This window comes from Culex quinquefasciatus, chromosome 3 (assembly GCF_015732765.1).
Source record: "Culex quinquefasciatus strain JHB chromosome 3, VPISU_Cqui_1.0_pri_paternal, whole genome shotgun sequence".
Classification (NCBI taxonomy): domain Eukaryota; kingdom Metazoa; phylum Arthropoda; class Insecta; order Diptera; family Culicidae; genus Culex; species Culex quinquefasciatus.
In genome coordinates, this window is record NC_051863.1 from 146220695 (window position 1) to 146242322 (window position 21628).

A 21628-nucleotide genomic window follows, 5' to 3' on the forward strand; every position below is an offset into this window, starting at 1 on the left:
ATTTGGTTGAGATTTGAGTTTTTGCAAGCCATTTCTTTTCGTGACGGGACAACGAAAGGAGCAGATTTATGAAAAAACTCCTCTCCTATTCAATGACTTGCAGACCTTATTTGGTCAATATTTTTGGCATTTCAGATAAAAAAACGCATTTAAAGCACATTGCAATTATTACATCATAATTAAAATGAAATTTTTCATATAAAAAATCACATTGAAAATTGAAAAAAGTGACATTTTGGTGTAGCTTCGCTAAGAATCGGGCAATTGCATCCTTTTATTGTATCGTGAAAAATGAAATGAATTTGTTTGTAATGAAACCATTGCAAAATGTAATTTTAAAATGCTATAAAAAAATTACCTAAAACTTAATTTTAGCATTTTATAACAATGTAGGAAAAAAATCATAAGCTTTTGACATTTCGCAATTTTTTTACATTTATACATTTTATGAAAACCAGGCTTGAAATTTGCAGTGTTATTTTTTTTTACTTTTCGAACAAATGTATTCTTTAATTTACTCGTTTGGAGCAGACGAGAATTGAACCCAGAAGCTGCGATGACACTTGGGTTTTTAAAATGTCTGTAAAAAATTCCGTGTTTGTTTGCGCATTTGTCTGAAATTCAAATGTATCAATTCATAAAAATCTATCAGAAAATGCATTTTAAGCATTTGCAAACTGACGAAATAAGATTCAGCCTTTACAAAATATTAATTCAATAAAGTTTTTTTTAGATCCGCGCACCTCAAAAAATTTCTAGCACTAGCTAAAATGCCTAAGAAACACAGACAAATCTGTGCCTCAGGCATCCTTGCCCAGAAACATTCGCTTTCAAAGCAAAGATTTTTTTCAATTTTAGCGGTTTGAAAAAAATAATGGAAAATAAAAACTAGAAAAATCAACAAGTGGGTCGTTCCAATATTTTGGGAAGCTATTTGGGGACCAAATAACCCTAATTTATACGTGCAACTAATCAAATAACTTACATATTCTTCTATCTGTTCATCGGATGGCAATCACATTTACATTTTTTAAATTTATTTTTTTTTTCAAAAATAATTTAAAGTCATGCAATTTGGCAAAATATTTAACAACAAAAAATGGTAAAGAAAAATTTGAGCAACTTTGCCCTCATCGTAACTATCTAACCCGGAGTTCCAGTGAGTACACACCACACCGGGGCAGCTGGCCGTACTTTCGAAATCGCGATGCGAAAACGGAACCCGAGGCAAGGATCCACTTTGGGACGACGACGACTCCTCCGAGAGGACGACAGCGACGCAGCAGCAGCCCGGTATGCTTTCGGGTGTCCTCCGTGCCCGGCCCGCGGAAGGATATTTGCGGCGACTGTTGCTGCTTTCACAAGGGGTGGGAATGGGGGAGTTGCAGCAGGTGTGGGGGAAAGGTCCCTGGGAGTGACGGCGAACGAGAAGGAGAAAATATTTTATCATGGATTTTTGTTTCTCATTTCGGATCGAACCCGGGGGCGTTTTAAGACATTGGCGTAGGATTTTTTCTCGGTGCCCTTCCGCTGGCCCTCCCCTCCCTTCTTCTGGGACCATGTTCTGTGTCTCGCTCGCCGGTTCGGGTTCGGGTACTCGGTATTTTTTCCTGTCGTTCTTTTTTTTTTTTTTTTTCATTAAATACCCCGCGGTTAAATTTTGCAAAAGCCTACCTACGTTCCAGGCTCGGAATAAAACATTCTTTGCCAACCTGCCCGCGGGGATGCTCGCTCTCGTTTTGCAAGCTGGCAGGCTGGAACCGGAGCCGTGGCCCGGCTTGCCGCGGTGTCCTCGCCCACCCCCTTCTCCACCGGTCTTGCCTTGGCCACGAGCGCGTTCCTTCGAAACAAGCCCTACAACGCGGCGACCCTCGGCATGTCCGTAACAAACTCGGGCGCGCGCACACACAAACGCACAAAGTTACCCGCTGAAGAAGTTGGGTTTGGGGTTGTGTATGTCGCGTTTGGTTTACAAGAGCACACTTACAGATTTATACACAAATAGACACACATAACCCTTTGTTCAGCAAACAGTTCCGAAATGTTCTAAAAAATGGTTCTTAAACAGCTAACTTCTGTTTCAGAAAATTAAAAAAATGCGATTGATTTTATTTATTTCGAAAATTAAAACCTTAAATGCCCACTAACATTATATTTTAACGTTTTAAGTATTAAAATTCAATTTTGACCAATTTCTTATGCTTTTATTTGCTTAATTTTGTCACCATCGTGATACCCGGACAATTTTACATAATAATCAATGTAGACCTCAAACTAAAATGAGCTGTTGGTGAGATACAGCGATTTTACTGAAAAAAATATGATTTTGCGCAGCACTTGGAAGTACATGGTGTACTTTTCAACAAAAAGGGATGAATCCCGCATAGTTCGGTTTTTATATGTGAGAAACTTATTTCGGATTTGAATTCATTTGACAGAGTGCAGCGCAAAATCAAACTTTTTTCAGTAAAATCGCTGTATCTTGCCAAAAGTTCATTTTAGTTTTAGGTCTACATTGATTATTATGTAAAATTGTCAGGGGAACACGATGGTGATAAAATAAAATAAATAAAAACACGAGGAATTGGTCAAAACTGATTTTTAAAACATAAAACGCCAAAATATAATATCTTGGGCAATTTTCTATAATATGCACCCTGTAGAAAATCTTTTGCCCAAAAAGTTGCAAAGTTATGATAAAAAAAAAGTTTTTGAGAAAGTCGTCAAAAAAGAGGGCGGTGCCAAAAATAGATAGATGGTCTAATCAGCACCAAACTTGGGATTTCTGTTAACTATCGATAGATGAACGTTCCCTCCAAGTTTGGTCCAAATCGGTGAAGGTCGAGTCCAAAAGTGTACTCAGTTGCCCTGGAATGACCCAAATGCAAATTATTAATAAATGTTTTTCAAAAAATGTCTAACTTTTTTAGTTACTATCCGATCTGTGGCTCCAAAATCCATTATTTCAAAAAAATAGACGTTTTCAATTGATTGAAAAATACATAAACAAGCATTGTACGATGTATTCTGAATATTTTACAATCGATTTTTATGTTTTTATTTTAAATGATTTTTTTTTATAATTTTGAAGAAATTGATGGAGATAACTTACAATAACATGTTTGCAATAATCCTTATATTTGAAATTGAATAAGCTTAACAAAATTAGGTCACAGGTAGAATCTTATAATCCATTCCAATATCATAATAAAATAGAGATGATCATATTCTAATAAAACATTTGCATTGTTCCTTAAACTGATAAGGGTTCAACCAAATGGAATTGAAATTAAAACAATTATTTGAAAAAACAGCAAAAAACAAAAGCAGGATCTGTTCAAACAACTCGATTTTTACTCAAGTTTGTTTTGAGATATCCTTAACAAAATCCTCAAGGAAAATAAGTTTATTTGACAAGAATATGAGAAATAAACAGAAACGTTGAAAATGACCCAATAAAATAAATGAAAATAACAAAAAAAAAAAAAATACAAATCACATGGAAACATTGGCATCGGATTTCAACAACGGCAGTCAAATATTCAGATAATCTAATCACATTTTTTTGTCGTTGTCTACTATAGAAAAAAAATGAATTTAGGAATTAAAAAAACGGTGTCGAATCTACAGATTACACATTTCACTATACTATCAGAGTGTTTATGACTTGCAAGTTTCGAAATATTCACAAAAATAAATGATGATTTGCTGAAACAAATCTTAATGTTTTTGATTTTTTATATATTTTTTGTTAAACGTTTAGAATTTAATGAAAGTTAAGTTTACTTTTAAGACTAATATCGTTCTCAGTGTTTTCACGAAAACATTTGGTAATCCACAAGCTTTACAAAACTTTTATCTTTTATTGGATAAATATGATTTGAAAGGAATTTGAATTTGAAAAGAACAATTATTGACAATCAAATTTTAACTGAGGATTTCCCGAATAAAAATTAAAATCAAACTGACGGTAAATTAAAAATGTATTATTAACAGAAGGTTTGGCCAAATCTAAAAAGCAATTGAATTTTTTTTTTAAATGTTTAAATTCCGTACAAATCCGTACTATAGAAAAAATCCGTACTTAAATTCCGGCCTGTTAAAAATCTGCAAGAGGGGTCGAAAATCCATATTGTTAGGAAAAAAACCGTACAGTTGGTAGCTTTAAGTATGACTCAAAAATCACTTTAAAATGAATTATGATTTTTAAATCCAACATTGCGACCAAAATGGCGATAGTAACATAGTGAATTGAAAGAACGGATTCTTCAATTTAAAAGGCAAGACAATTAAATATTAAAATTTGACGAAATTAGGATTGCAGAACTCGAATTTGATGAATAAACTAAGAAAATAAAAAAATTAAAAAAATGTTATTGGTCATGATCCGATTATCCGATGTAGCATCTCTAAGTTGAACGTCCATCCATATATCTCTCACTCGAAGCTCTCCATCGCCAACCGCGTGATCCTGCTCGGTGCGTCCCACTGGCGGCCATAGCTGTCAAGAAGAGTGCTTTCAAATTTCTCCGTCCGTCGTGTCGTAGATGCCACGCGGCGACTTGGCCATCCGTTACTTCCGTTACACAGTTCTTGTCGGAAGGGCGCGCGTAGTTTCATTGTCCTTGTCGTCGTCGTCGCATGGCGCAGTCTGTTTGGGGATTGAAAGCCTTCCGGGTATTCGCTCCACAGCGCAACCCAGCGAGCTTTCTCGTTTTCGGTACCGGCCCTGCCTGCCTGCCAACCCAGTTGACGTTGACGAAGTTGGATGATTTTTTTTTTCGCCAGTGTTTTCGTACACTTGCCCGTTCCCCCCTTCTTTCGAACAAACCCGGGCCTGGGCCCCGGTCTCGGAAGCCTCGGGGGCGATCCGTCCTCTCCGTTGCGTTGCCTTCTTGTACTTGCGCTTGTCCTTGTCGTCGTTGTCGTGGTTGTCGTTTCCTCCGAAATCATTAGTTCGAGCGAAATGAGCTCAAATTCCTGCTTGTTTAAAAATGGTTTCCCGCGCGCGCAGCACTCACTTGCAATATGAAATATAAATTTTGAAAACTTCCTGAAGCATATTAATTTTCGTGAAACTCTTACTCTTCGCCTGTACTGGTAAGCAACCGAGTGACACCCGGAGGGCGATTCGGGTTGTTCTGCTTCCAACGGTTACCTTTTAGCAATTGAACGCCAGCGTCAGCGAGTATTTTCGACTGGTGATTGCCATCTAGCCTCAAGAGGTGGTTCAACTTAAAAAAAGCCCGATAAAGTTCGGCAGGTGAAAAAACAGAGCACGCCCTGCTATATGAGCAAAACGGTACAAGTTTTCGTAATTTAGGACACATATGCTTTCTTATCGGTGGACGCTGGGCAAAAAATTAAAAATAAATTTATTACAGGCCTGAATTTAAGCATTTCAATGAAAACATTTCATTGTTGTTTTCCAGAAAACACGATTTTTTTTTTCAAAAATCAACCCTCAACAACCTAACCCCGCCTATGGACGGACTTCGTTCTAAAAAATTGCCAAAAATCAATTTTTAAACCAATTTTTGATCATTAAAATGCATTGGAAAGAAGAACTATTAAAATTTAAGAAAATTTTAGGGCTGGAAGTTGTTTTATAAGAATTTTCCGATGTTATTATCAAGGGTTTCCAGAAGCGTTTATTACTTGCAAGTCTGCCAATTAATTACTCAAATTACTGGTCCAAAATGATTAATTACACAAATGACTTAATTACTTTTCACTACGATAAAAAAATAAATTTATATTTAAGTATTCATTTCTACGGTTCTAAACTAAATTATTTATAAATAGATCATTCGATAGCTCTTTCAATAATTATTCTGTTTTTGTTTTTTCACGTATAATTTTTATTGAAAATACACTCAACCCCTGGTGGTTGGTCACTTTTTCGTTTGACACTTTTTCGTTTGTACCCCGTCGGTTTGACAAAGTAAAACTAAAAAGTGAAGAACTGTCACTTTTTACACGGCGCATACGCACACTATCAAAACAAACGTTTGGTAGTGTGTGTGAACTCCATGTAAAAGGGGTGTCAAACTAAAAAGTGACCCCGTGCGTTTGACAACAATTGGTGTCAAACCATCGGGGTTTGAGTGTAGATATAGGCGATCAAACGTCAAAAATGCCCCCAACTAGTGGGCGCTGAAACTTTGAGTGATGTTTACATTATATCCTACAGCGAGTTAATTGGTTTGAATTGTTTTATTTTATTATAAAATTGACATTCGTATTTAATTATACAATTTTTCGGTAAAAAATAAGTAGCTCAATTGATGTCAAGAGTTTTTTTAATAGGTCTTATAAACATATGAAACACAATAGCTTCCAGGACCTTTAAAAAATACGCTGGATATGAACAATAATAATTGTTTCATGGCCAATTTAACCTCGAAATTTCCTTAATGTTCACGTTTCAATCAACCGAACCCTTATCAATCAATTGCAAATGAAGATTATTTAAGTTGACTTACGTTTTTTGAAGTCATGTTTGTCATAAAAGCAAAAAAAAAAAATATGAATTTCAATAATATTTTCAGCTTCCAAAGTCGAATGCCATTAATATATAGAATTGGTTGTAAAAAAGGCCCCCTGATTATTTGAGCTAAACAAAAACTTTGACAAATATTTGCAGCGGCTCTTCTTGAGAATTGTGAAATTCATCAAAATAACGTTAAGTTTTAAAACGTTTTTCAAACATTGGCTTGACATTACTTTGCATTTTTTTTCTGAAGCAAATTTAAAAAATCTGTCCCAAGTAACAAGCAAAATGCCTTTACTTCTTAACAGGTTTTATAAAAGGTTTGAAATTTGCTTTTCTGTTTTATGAAAACATTGATCAAAACTTGCTGGGTTTATGATACGAAAGTTTTAAAAATATCTTTAAGAATACTTTAAGAGCATGGTACATAGTTTTATATCACACTTCATTGTTTCTCTTAAAGCTATCCCAGAGAGGTTATTTATAAGACTATTAAGCATTGTCAAAACTGCTTTGAAACTAAATTAAAACTACTCTGTTCTATGAAAGCATATTTCCAGATTATTTGAACTTGATCTGTCAAATCACATTTTTTTGTACAGTCGGTCGGTTTAGTGTCAAAGAAACTTTTACCAAAATTTGTGATCCCGGTAAAAAAGTGATACTTTTCGCCCGTTTCCGGCTCCAGCGCGGATGTAACGGAGTACACCTATCCGAGGTCGAATACATGCCGATTTGGTCCATTGACATGCATGGGCAGTAGATGTTTTTTTTTTTCCGGCACGTGTTGATCGAGTAACACGAGAATCATCATGGGCGCCGATTCCGTAGCTACCGTGAAGCCGACGCGCAGAATCGACAAGCTACAAATCATCAGTTAGGCCATCCGTTTGTCCGTCAGAGCCTTTCGAGGATAAGCTGGATAAGGCGTTCCGAGAAGCGGATAAATTCGTCGCGGAGTGCTAGTGTTTTAACGTTGGTCTAGTGTTGTTTATTAAAATCAGTGTTGTTGTGTCGACGGTAAATTCCTTTATGCGAGGAAAACTTATGATGATCCCAATCAAATAAATGAATAAAGAATATGAAAAAAAATGTATTTTGTTTTTTATCCAACGATGAAAAAATAACCATAAAAAACGTTTTGGATCTACCTCCTGCTAACTAAAATTCGCATGCGCTACGGTCGCAGTACTACGCCTTTTGCTCTTGGTTAAAATCGCCTTAAAGCTCACTGCAGTCTACATGTTCTTGCTTAATATTGAACAAGAGCTTCGCAGGAAACAAAGCTCTTAAAGTTTCTTGTACAAGAGCTTCTTAAGAAAAATGGCCCTAATAACTGCTTTGAGTAAGAGAGAATAGTTTTTATGAGTTCAGCCATATTAACACGAAAAAGCAACGGCCAAAAATGGAAGCCATGTTGATTTTTCAGGAAAAAAATAATAAATAGGTCCATCAAAATAAAAAATCGATGCAATTTTGAACGATTCATGCTTTCGATGCATATTTTTTCGAGGTATCTAAGAAAACTGACCAGTGAAATTTTGATGGCAAGAATTTTTCAGTTAGAACGGCTGCGTAAAGTCACAGTAATTTATTATTTTGATATTATTTTATAGTTATCAATATAATTTTATCTTTTTTCATTGGCCATTTGTGATTTATTTCATAAAGAATTATTGAATTTAACTAGATTATAATTAGAACTGATTTTCCTTCGACAAATCAATTTTATCTTCAACGAGAGAAAACATCTTAAATGAAAGTTTATCTCAGTCTTGAAAACCTCTTCTGTGCGGTTATAAATTTAAGAAGCTTGAGCATAAGTTTTATTTAAGCAATTAAATACACCTGCAGAGTGTTTTAAAAATCTATGTCTATGCTGATGAGTTTTAGATGACTCCTAATAAATGGTCATGATAACCTCCTAAAATAGTCCACTTTGCTCTTAACTCAGGTTTAATGCTGATTTATTGTTGTCCTGGAGATAAAATGGCTTTATGGTCATTTTTAGCTAAGATAACTTCAATCTCTCCTCAAGATAGGTACAAAACTGAAAATGTTACTTGGGGTTACTGAAAATACAGATAATGTGGAACGTGACATTAACATTGGATTTAATTGCATCTGAATATTAGTCGATTTTAATTTCACTGAGTTTGATTTTTACCATTGAAACATTTGTCTCAGAAATATTTGGAATTTTTTCGGAAAAATAGCTAATCTCTTAATAGAGAGATATTACAGGACTGCCAATTTCTGCAGATGATGAAAAAATATAAAAAAAACATATTTTTATTGATTTTTAAATAGCCATCACTTGAAAACTTTGTTTATTTCAATGATAATTAAGTACATTTTGGTTTTAAATATTTGATCCACAAAAACTTCAAATAATTTTGACTGCCTATTAGAAGGAAAAGCATAAAAAGTTAATCGATTCAAATGTAGTTCTTGCAAAAAAAAAAAAAACATATTTTTATAATAACTTAATACAAATGAATAGATTTCGGATTCACAAAACATTTTTCACTGGGTAATATATCATGGCCTTTCGTTGTTAATCAGTTCGATAAACAACATGATAAAAATAAATTTTAGGAGAGTTTTAGGAGAGAACTATGGTGAATAAGGCCTTCTACATACAGAATTAGTTTTGTAATCTTTGTGTTTCACTCTTATTTGAAATAAATAAGATTCTGTTATAATAGATTATGTATAAAAAGTAAATAGTTTCATTGAAAAAGTACAATTTAAAAAAAATCAATTACTGCAATTACTCAAAAATTACTTTCATTACCAATTAATTACTTTAATTAAAGAATTACCTAATTACCAGATAAAAATCAAAGTAATTATTAATTACTTGCCAGTCTGAGGCTTTGCTGGAAACCCTTGGTTATTATAAAAATAATATAGGCAAAATGTAATTATATTAGGTGGTAGAATAGGCCAAATATTACCACAAATAAACATAAACTAACAAGAGAAATGCAAACTAAAATACTAAAAATAAAACAAGAAAAACATAAAACACGAGAAGTAAAGTTTTTCGTAGAGGACAATTCTCTCTGATATAGGTCATTATTTTTTTTTTTATTTAAAAAAAATTGTGATTTTTTATCAAACTTTTTGTTACTAAAACATGATTTGCAAAAAAAAGCACTATTTTTATTTTTTATTTTTTTAATGTGTTTTAGGAGACATGAAATGCCAATTTTTCAGAAATTTCCAGGTTGTGCAAAAAATCTTTGACCGAGTAATGAATTTTTGAATCAATACTGATTTTAAAAATGATGTTTTCTAAGTCTCACCCAAACAACCCATCAATTTCTTACGTCGATATCACAGCAACTAATGGTCCGATTTACAATCCGATTTCGATGTTTTTTTTTTTAAAAAAGGTAAGTATTGGATAGTTATTGCACCTTCCATAGGTAAAAACTGACACAGATACTTTTCTCCTTACATTTTGACGATTTTTTTCATACAAACTTCAAGGGTTTAGGGAAAGGAATTTGGCCTAGTTATGGGTCAATCTTTTATTTCAGGGGGTGGCCTCGAGTAAGTTGGATTTGGATCACCCTAATTTTCATGGATTGGACTACGTATTATCGAGTTTGGGCTGTGTTTTGTACCCAATCCAACAGATTTCCCAAGACAAACAGTTTGGTTGATATGGCGAATACAATATTAAGCCAAACTTGTACTTGTTTGTTTAGTGGTGTGCTGTAAATATTTCATAATTTATACATAATTATCACATTAAACAAACTGCCACTTGTTCCCGGTTTCAACTCCGAACTGTACACCAATCAAAAGTGCATCCAACATCCAGGAGCTAAATTTGTCACAGAGTTTGTAACACACACAACCACACAAACGCACGCCGGCTCCTGCAGGGGTACACAAAGTTTTTCCAAGGATTTTCGTTATTTCAATTTCTGATCGGAGCTACACTACATATTGCCCACAGAACTACCCTCCCCTCTCCACCACCACCCCCTCGAATGATGCATTATGCTCTCTCACTTGGCTCCTGCCGATCCTCCTGCTGCTGCTGTGTTGGCCGCAGCCGGTGGCAATATTTATTATGATAACTTTTCATATTATGACTCTCGATTCTCGATATGTTGTTGTTGCCATTTTGCAACGGCTGCTGCTGCAACCATCAACAACAACAACCCCTTCCGAGAAAGTGGGTGAGGGAAGGGTGGGGGGGGGGGAGCTTTTTGTGTTTGTTTGTGCTGTGACGCTTTTCCGAACCCTCCTTCCCCTCGTTTACCCTCTCTTCCCTGCGTGTGTTTTATGAATGTTTTCCCCTCTCTCTGAGTGTGTGTGTGTGTGTGTGCTGGCAGCATCAACAGTTCTTTTTTCCTCAAGCTCCACCCCTCTGGTACTGCTTGTTCAAACCCGCCTCCCCTTTTCCAACCCAAAAGAAACATGAACATGAAATGAAAGGGGGTGGGTGGGGGTAGTTCGCAAGAGGGGTGGTGAATCGGGATAATGTTGCTGAAGGCCGCCGGAAGCAAATCAAGTGCATTTCACGTATGCAATTTTGCTCGCAACTGTTTGTGTGCTCGCCACACACACATATACACAAACGCGCACACAGCCAGCCAGCGAAACTTTATTTTTAATAACATTGTTGTATAAATAATACGGCCCGAAATGAAATTAATCTGTGGGTACTCATCATTATAATAAAATTATAATTATCCCAATTATGTGATTTTCGGAACGAACGAAATTTTTGTTCCCGCCACTCCGTAGGGTTGGGCGGGAAGGGGGAGTGAGGTTGGGGGCTCCAGCACCACCAGGTGGTGGCATTTAATTGTGGACAAGTGGCAGGTAGAGCGAAACGAAAAGAGTGATGACAGCTTTTTGTGCGTTTTCGACTTACGACGACGACAACGACGAACATTGCATTGTGTGTTGTTTGCGGCAACGCAGGGCAAGAGTTAACCTTCGAATGACCAAAGACAAATTTTCTATTCTCTAGGTTAAAAATATCATATAAGCTATAACTATTGAACCGTTTTTGAAGCGTTTTCAAAATCTCAGCTGCATTTGATATTTTGCAAAACTTAGGTTCTCATTTCAATGTTATTTTTTTTAGAATATAAATTAATTCCATTTGTAAGAAAGCAAACCAAAATATTTTTTTTTCATTTTTCAAACAAATGAATAGCAGAAATCCAGAATCAATGTTTAGATTTCAGTTTTTAAATTTCCTTTGTCAATGTACTGAAAGTAAGTTTTTGCCCACACTTCTAAACAATTAGGAAAGAAGTTAAGAAATGATCAAAAGCGACCTCTAAACCTTAACCAATTTGGCCAAAAATTGGCACAGTTACTTATTGTTGCCTTAAAAAACGGGGGTATCTCTCGAGATTTTCCAAAAAAAATCCTGATGACTAATGATTTTTAATCAACTGTTAGTATCAGTATATACTGCTACGGCGTGTTTTCTAGAACAAACTTTTCAGGAAAAGATAGTCATCGCTACTGTCAAAAGTGTCGTATGGTAAATTTTCTCTTCTTTTCTAATTAAAGCGCGAAATGTTTTATCGTTAAGTGTTTTTTTGTTTTAAATTCCTTTACAATTTATTGGGAACTTGTCAAATAATGTTTTTTATGTGTCATTTACTTATCAAAATGTGCAAAATAAGACGAGTTTCAACTTTATAGAGACTTGCCAATTGCTAAACATTTTGAAAGTTTAGTTTTAACAGAGTTTTTGAATATGTGGGATTTGCTTGGATATGACAATCATCAAACCTTATTTAGCATAATTTTAACAAGAATAATTTTTTTATTACATAATTTGTAGGGTTAGTGAAATTTCACGATTTCGCGGATAGCGTGAAATCCGCGAAATTTGGCTTTTTCCGCGAAATCCCGTGAAATTTTATGTTGTGGGGATTTGTAACGATATTTCTCAAAATCATTGATCAAACTCAAATAGAAATGAAAATAATCTTATGAATTACTGTAGAATTAAGCTATTGAATACCCTGGTTCAATTATTAATATAGGGTTTGTGATTTTTGAAGATTTCGTTGACGGCGTGAAATTCGTAAAATTTATCAATTGCCTCAAATCTTTTTTTTAAATAACAACATAGTAAAGATATCATCTAAAAAGACTATTTAAGTAAATTTCATTAGTTTTCAATTGAAAAGCATGACTATTTGAAAAAAACAGGTTGAAACTCTTTTGAAAATTTGAATTTTTTGTCACGTTCAAATTTAGTGAAAATTTTTTAGTTTATCGAAGAAAAACATATAATTAAGCATTAAAAAAGTTTTTTGTGATTTAAACATAAGATTTTCAGAGTTTTTTTTTTACTTTTTCCGTTCCGTGAAATTTGCGTGAAATTTGGTGTTTTGAAATTGAGGTCCCCGTGAAATTTGCAATTTTCGAGCGTGAAAAATCACTAAGCCTAATAATTTGTATGTACCAATATCACCTGTGCGCATGGATTAAGCTGATACAACCAAAATTATCGTAGTTTTCATATTGATAAGGGTATTATTGCATTTTTGTGAATAATTATTATAAATACTTAAGTAAGCATTAACCAGGTGCACGGATACAAAACATTTTTTAAGCATCGAACATGGACTACAAATTACTGTTTTATGCTTTGAAAGTCATATTTTTTATGAGTTTAAAGTAAAGATAACGTTTTATAAAATGTTTAACTGTTGAAAATACATTTTAAAGTAGCAATAAACTTCGTATGATTTCTATTCAGAATGTTCAAAACAGCGTCATAAACATTTTTTTATGTTTATTTACAGAAAAAAAAAACAAATAAAAATAAATTGAAAACAACCACTCCAAACTAATTGAGTAAAAAATAATTAAGATGCATGAACAATTGTAAAAAAAGATTTATAAGAGATTAATAATACTGTTACCCAAAAAATCAGGGGGCATAAAAGCATATTAATTCATTTTTTTTAAATTTCAATAGAACTTTTAGTATAATCAGCTAAAATTAGTTTAAAATGCTTTTCCCTGCGTTTTGAATCATTTTAAGCATGTTTAGGTTAGTTGAAAATTCTTTAGAATTTTTGAAAATACCCTATGTTTAGTATCGCAAAAATTTGTTTTCGTCAAATCGAACATTGTTTAAAAACTTATGATTGTAAAACAACTGAATTTTTGTAAAATGCGTTTTAAAACATTTTTTGCATGCAAATGTTGCCACTGTGGCTTGTTTTTTTTTTTTTCAAATTTTAAAATGTATTTTTTGGGTTCCCTCGACCCCAGCCAGAGCCAAAGGACAAAAACTTTGAAAAATATTTGCATCGGCCTAAGTAATTGACACATAAAACACAACGCCAACTGTAAAACTTCAGTTTCTCTCCACAAAACGTACTTTGAAGGGAGCGAGAACACTGAATATTCAAGCAGTTTGAATACCCAAAATTCATGTTTTAGAAGATGTTTTAACTGTTTTTTACCATGTAAAGCATATCAAAATTATTTAGGGAAAATATTTTCAAAAGTCGAGCATCTTTTACACACAGAACAACCCATTAAGAATGAATTATTTTTGTTCTCATGAATCACCGTTAAGGAAAATCTTTTCTTCATTTCTAAATAAATGCGGTAACTTTATTGTACGTTATAAATAACAAGCGAAACTTCATTTTTGGCTAAACAAAATTATTTAAAGTTTTTGTCTCTTAGCTCTGGTCGTGGTCGAGGGGGTGGCTAAAACAAAATAAATTTCAAATTTCAATCCTCATTTTCTAAATTTTGAATCAAAAAGTATTGCATCAGTACAAATTTCATCAAAAATTTGCAAAATATCTATGAGTTTTTAGAAATAATTTTTTTCCAAGGCTTTTACGTCTTTTATCGCTCTTTGGACACAATATTCAAAATTTGTTTAAATATTAACCTGAAAATTTGTTAGTAAGGTAGGGTTTTTGGTCAGGATTCATCATAGAAGATGATAATGCGACCCAACATCATAGTGTTTGTTGAAAGGTATTATTTATTATTCCCAAGGCAAGCAATCGGATTCTGCAAAGGAGACATTTCGCGTTTAACGGTTGTTAAATTTTATATGAAATGGTTTAATTTTAGACAGTCGACTGTGGAAAGATAGAACCAAAATCATTTGTAATTAAAGAATAAAGGATTAAACAGTGTAACTACAGTCGACTCTCTGGTTGTCAATATCAAAGGGACCGTCGAGGAAGAGAATCATTAATTTACAGAACGATGCAAAATGAAGACCCGATTGAAAATATTTTTTTCTTGATACCCAGCTATGGGAGAGAATCATGGCAACGTCCATCAAACAAAAACAAACTAATGTCAAACACCCTTCAAACTTCGTTTCGCCAAGAAAAATGTCTATGCAAGCCATGAGAAAGTGAAATTATTGACAACCGGAAGAGATTTTTAATGCAAACAGAATCCAAGGGACCGTCGAGGAAGAGATCCTTCAAGCAAGGGAAAATATCGAGGAATGAAGATTCCCTTGTGGACCATCATTCAGTGAGGTACTCCTGGATATTAGCTCCTGAAAAGTGCTTAAAAAGTGCAAAAATGCCTCACGGCAAGAAAAAGAGGCGGTCCTCACCAGCAGGATCGGCAGATTTGAAGAAGCTAAAGAATGCCGAAGCGCTACCTGCAAAGCCAGGCAGTTTGAGCAAGGACGCTCAAAATTCGTCTGGAAACCAGTTCGCCACCCTCCCTGTGGACGTGAGCGAGAAGGAAGAATTTGAACGACGGGAAAAGTTGCCACCCATTTTTGTGAAAACATCGTCATCGGATTCGGTGCGAAAGTGGCTGACCGGATTTATTAAATCTGGCGCTTTACGAGCTTCCATTCGCTTGTGTGCTGATGGACTCAAAATTCTGCTACCTACCAGAAAGGATTACAACTACGTTCGGGATTTCCTGAACAACACAAAGATTGAATACTACAGCCATGACGATCCAGGTAAACGCCCCATGAAACAGGTCCTCCGAGGCCTGTACGACATGGATGTGAATGTGCTGAAAGAAGAGCTCAAATCTCTGAAGTTAAACGTGATCGAAGTCTTCAAGATGAGGAGGCACAACAAGGACATCAAGTATCGTGATCAACTGTACCTGGTTCATCTCGAGAAAGGATCGACAACGCCGTCTGAGCTGAAAGCAGTTCGGGCAATTTTCAACATCATCGTGTCTTGGGAACGTTATCGTCCAGTGCACCGTGACGTGACACAGTGTTCGAACTGCTTGCAGTTTGGACATGGTGGAAGGAACTGTTTCATCAAGAGTCGTTGTGCAACCTGCGGAGGTGAGCACAAAACTCAAGCTTGCGAAACAATCAACGAGAACATTGAAGCGAAATGCTTCAATTGCGGCGGCGACCATTCTACCAAGAATCGAAGCTGCCCAAAACGTGCTGAGTTTGTAAAAATTCGGCAGCAAGCGACGACGAGGCACCAACCAAATCGTCGCAAAACACCACCAACTTTCACGGACGTGGATTTTCCTGCTTTGGCGTCACCAGGAGCAGGATCTGTTCGAGTGGTTCCAAATCTGCAGCCATTGCCGTTGAATCAGCGGCAAAGAGTTGCAGAGAATATAACACCTCCTGGCTTCAGTCAGCAACCGAGGGAAAACCAACCAGCATCAACGGGTGAAGGCAGCAGTGACCTGTTTTCACCACAAGAACTTTGAACATTTTCATCGAGATGACAACAACACTGCGTGGTTGCAAAACTCGCCAGGATCAAGTAAGAACGCTTGGAGCATTTATCTTAAAATACAGTTCGTAGTTTACTCGTTCTAGTGATTTTAAATAATTCAATGAATTTATTTTTTATTAGTATTAAGTTAGGATTAGTTTTTAAAGTGATTTTTTTCTTTTTGCCCAAATGTATTTGATTCAATGCAATAATGTAAAACAATTTGAAGTAAATAAAATAAATGTGAACAGTTAATAATCAAACGAAAAATACAACAAAGATGAAGAGCATTAGGCCATACCACTTAGCATGTAAAAGAAATGTAATTATTATAAGAAAGTTCAATAAAGAAATATTTAATTTAAAAAAAAAAAAAATCGAGGAATGAAGATAATTGAAGTATGTAGATTGAAGGGACTGAAGAATTCATCGATAGATGGAGAATTATTGATATCGAGAAGATCGACAGCCAGAGAGTCGACTGTATTAACTTGAGTTGATATAACGAGTTTTAAATGATTGATAATTAGTGAGGTACTGATTAACGAAAGGAACGCCGAGTTACGATGTTTATCCCCGAGCAGACGGAAATAACGTGGGAATATTTTTTTTAGATATTTGAAAATACTGGGCCAATAACATTTTATGTTATTTATAACAAGTTTTGTTATTTGACAATATGAAATTTTAGTTATTGGATTGCTATTGTAATAACAGTCTGTTAATAAGGTTTTGTTTTTGTTGACCATCGACGACCAACGCGAAAAATCTTGCGACCCTACGGAAAGGAATCGCAAATCGTACTGGCTCTTCTTTAACCTTAAACTTGCATGAATAAAAAAGTAAAAAAAAGTAAAAAAAGTCTTGGGAAATGGCAAAGTACTACACTCAACTTCAAAGAAATGGAAAATTCCAAAAATCGTTTTGAGTTTTTTTGCATTGTAAATGAAAAAATATTAAGGGGATTTGCCATTGATTTTAAACAAATCAGGCCAATCACTTAAGCTGAACGTATGAAAACATGAATAGCTGTATTGAAAGTCTGAAGAAATATTTTTTGCCGGATAGTTTATAAATAAATTCAAAACATTTACAAATATTTAAAAAAAATCCAAGCTCCAGGCACTACGATACATTTTATGAAAATAATAGAATTATATTTCCATTTATTTGGCTGTCCCGAAGGTCCCGGTGGCATTTTTTGAGACGAAATTTGTCTGATCACGCCTTCCGTCGGACGGAGAAGTAAATGTTGGTCCCGGTCTAACCTAGAGGTTATGTCGTTAGCTCAGTCCAGGTGTAGGAGTCGTCTCCCTGGGCCCAGTCTCGGTGTCGGTGGAGTCGCTGGTAGGCAGTTGGACTAACAATCCAAAGGTCGTCAGTTGGAATCCCGAGGTGAAAGGAAGCTAAGGTGTAAAAAGCTATTTGCAATTGCCTCAACAATCAAGCCTTCGGACACCCTAGTTTTGAGTAGGGTTCTCGCAATCGAGAACCAAGGCAATGATGTTAGAGCGAATAATTTGATTTTTTTTATTTGCCTGTGCCTCACTCTAAAAAAATAGTATTTTGCAATCCTGACACGAACTCGAGTTTTAAAAAGCAGTTTTGAGGAAAATACAATAAAAAAACAAAAGTCAAGTGTGCTGAAGGTAAAGAATAGGACGATAGCGATTTAGTTGAGTTTTGTATGAATTTAAGCCCTCAAACAAGAAATTATCGGGACTAGAAATTCAGTTGCGTTTTTACACGCCTTACCCCCAACATAAAACAGCCCGGTCACTCAAAGGTTCACACGACTGCGGCGGCACGCTCCAGGCGGTAAAGTACGCACCACGCTCTGACCGCGCGCTGTCACACGTTGGTCTTGGCCGGAGTTGGTCACCAAACTACGGTTCCCTCCCGAATAAACGAAAAAAAAAAACGGACAGCAACGCTCATTAACAACAAGCTGCCGCCGCCGAACTGATAACCACAATTAAGCATTTTTTTATCGGGCGGTTTTTTTCGCCCATGTCACCTGGTCGGTTGACCGGGTTGACCACGTTAAGGGGTAGTAGCACTTACCTTTTAAGGCAGTTCGCCTCCAGGCTCAACGAGCTGCTCCGTTGCTCCAGATCGGCGGAGTACAGGTTGAAGATGTCGAACGGAAAAATGGTGGCAAATTTTTGTTGGACACTTGGTGGGTTGTTTTCTGGTTGGTGGACACTTGATTAATTAAGCACGAACACACACACACGGTTACACTTGAAAACGACACTTGAGGGTTAGGGAAACCACCTGATGGGTGTTCTACACTTGAAAGCCCAAGCCTTTGAAGAAGTCTCCCGAGAAAAAGCGCGCGACACTACCGGAGTCCCACAACAGACTGACGACGTCAGAAACGGCGTGCGTCCTAACGAGCTTCCTCACGCCAGAACACGACCGACAACCACGAGCGCTCGTTATGCTCTCAATTGCATGCAAAAAGCCAAAAGCCGAAACACGGTTCACGGGGATTATGCTGGCGACCGCCACCTTAGGGTTTCGATTTCAAACAACACAATTTGCCCTGCTTTGCACCTTGTTTGATCACATTGCTCTCGGTTTTTTCGGCTCCCGCGCTCTCGCTCTCACGCTCACTCGCACCACTCTATCTCGTTTCCTCCTTCGTCACAGTGTCACTTAATCGGTATGCAAACGACCACGCTGCATTCGCACCTTCCTGCTCGCTCTCTCACCCTCTCGTAATTGAAACTGACGAATCACCTTAAAAACCTTTATGCTTTTATGATTGATTCAAGTTCACACGAGCTTCGCTCGCTCGCTCGCTCACACTCTCCTCGCGAGCTCTCAACCACGCGTGGACGCTGCTTTACCGACGCTCGCTCTCCCCTCAGCGTTGTTTACAAACGAAGCGTTTTGCGAAGCACGATAAGCTATCAAAGTGAGCGTGGTGTGGTGGGTACGAAAGAAAGCCACGATACGGCACGATACGAGTCCAACAGCTGGCGAGCAGCGAATGAGGGTGTCCTGGCGGAGGTTGCTATGTTTTATGCTCGCCGGTCGGAGGCTGTGCGAGCTCTCGCTCTCGCGAGTGGTTCTCAAGAAAATTGGCATGTTTGTATTTTCAAATTAAAATGTAATTTTAAATGTTCATCTTTGAAAATAACATTTTGATGTATCTGGAGCAACATTTGAATGGGGCGGTACGACAATGCTCTTACGGCCTTTCATTACAGGCGTTTAAATGGGACGAAAGGCCGTAAGAGCATTGTCGTACCGCCCAATTCAAATGTTGCTCCAGATATAATAAAATTCATGAAATCAAACAAGCATTTTCAATCAATTGATAAATTTTGAAATTTTGACCACACCAGTTCCTGAGAAAATTTTACTGACTGTTTATCTCATTGTTTGTGAAATAATATTCACGAGATATTGCATTTTGTATAATAATTATAATACAACCCATCCCGTTTAATGGGCTGGTCCTCCAACTTATTTTGCTTTGTATTGCACTTAGAACCTTCCGCCTTGGAGTTTGAACTCATGACATTTGGATTAAGAATTGGAGTGATTACCATCCGATCTAAGCCGAGAAATTTAATTGAAATCGGTAAAATTATTGTTACAAATCCATTCTGCAACGATATATTTAAGCTGTTTTTTTTTTCAAAATGAATGAATTATTTTTTTTAATTTAAATTGTCAATGTAAACGGAAGTTGAATTCTGTTTTTTTTTCATTTTTATTAAATTTTGAAATTATGATTGTGTTCAGCCACATATTTGGCCCGTTATTCGTACACTTTGGGCATTCCTGATTTAAACGCACACAATTTTTGTGTACATAAACGTTTTGAAAAAAAGAAGGCTGAACTATACCAAAAAAACTATACACAGAAAAAAAAAATCATGGTAATATTACATCTGGGAAGGGGTACATTTTTTATGTCAGAAAAAGGTAAAATAACACCTTTTTTCTGACATAAAAGATGTACCCCTTCCCAGATGTAATATTACCACGATTTTTTTTTCTGTGTACACAGCAAAAAATCCGTAGTAAAATCGCATGCAAAATCATGCACATCACCTTCGTCAAAATAAACACTTAATATTACACACTGCATGTACAATTTTTGCAAAAAAATGCGACCGACGGGATTCAAACTTAGCACCAACTGTAAGGACTGGCGCCTTAGCCCACTCGGCCATCAGACCGATGAAGAAAGAAAAGGATAAACGCATATACGAGCTTGACATTTTGGTCAAGTAGGTTTCCCATACTGATGGGCTACATATTTCAGGGTGTAAAATCACATAGAATTGCATAAAATAATGCAATCTTTATTTTACACCCAGGCCTTTTACACGCAGCTGGATAACTACTTTTTTAGCTGTGTACTCAGAAATAAAAGTTGAATTTTGGAATGTTGAAAATTTGGTAGGTTGAATATTACCTCTTTTTTGAGTAATATTACATAAAAAATGTGTAAAAATGTGAACCTTGCAACTTTGCATTCAATATTGCATTGTCTGTTCTTAGGATCTCAGATTCCAATCAAGTTTCTTGGATTCTTATAGCATGGTGGTTAGTATATTTGTATGCTGACCCAAAGAACGGGGGATCAAACCCCGCCGCAAGCTAATGAATTTTTCGTTCATATTCAAGTGTTCTGAATTCCTTCCTTCCGATAAGATCAGAATAGAATCAAACCCAGAACCTTCTGCTTACAAAGCGAACAGCGAAACCATTCAGCCACGCCTACCTCCATAAATCCTATTATTTTATTTTCTCACTTTAAACATCAAATTCGAGTTCTTCGATCCCAATTTGGTCAGGTTTGAAAAATTAATTGCCTATTAAATCACAAAAGAATATTTTCAAGAATTTCTCCGCGTCCTTCGGATTATTGAGTCTAGACTGTATTTATATTTGACTAAAATGGGGTCGCCGAACATGAATTTGATGAAGAAATAAAATAAAAAAATACTTTAAAAAATGTTTACGATTCGATTATTAGAAGTCCCATACAAACCTTCAGATAATCGAATTTTGCATTATAAAATCTTCGGATAATCCGTCGAGGAGGGGCAAAACACCTAAAATTCAAATTTCAAGCCTGTTTTTAGGTTTCGTTTTGGCGAAAAATATCACATAATGCTTCATACATCATTACAATTATGCTAGCATCCAATATCAATTTGGAAAGTATGAATGATTTTTTTTTGTCTGTGGCTTCATAAATCTAAATTTGTTAAAAGATAAAAAGTCTATATTTGATTAAAAGAAAATAAAAAAGTTGTATTTAAGGTATTCTCCCAAATTGTGGGGAAATTTTGAAGGGGAGACAGGAGAAACACTTTAAATAAATGTAGCAATGACCTAACTATTTTTGTGAAAAGCTCTAAATTTCAATAAAATGGTTTTATTAGAGTTAGAGAATTGAAGT

The 21628-nt window shown here is 35.8% G+C and overlaps 1 protein-coding gene across 1 annotated transcript in view; it reads right to left on the reverse strand.

Annotated features, from left to right (window-relative positions):
• The window catches only part of LOC6047203 (BTB/POZ domain-containing protein kctd15), a 130138-nt gene extending 110944 nt beyond the window's left edge, over positions 1 to 19194 (reverse strand). Inside the window, exon 1 of the mRNA XM_038262019.1 lies at positions 18262 to 19194. The gene's annotated coding sequence lies outside the window, so the exon portion shown is untranslated. The remainder of the gene's footprint in view (positions 1 to 18261) is intronic.
• Between the last annotated feature and the right edge of the window lie 2434 nt (positions 19195 to 21628).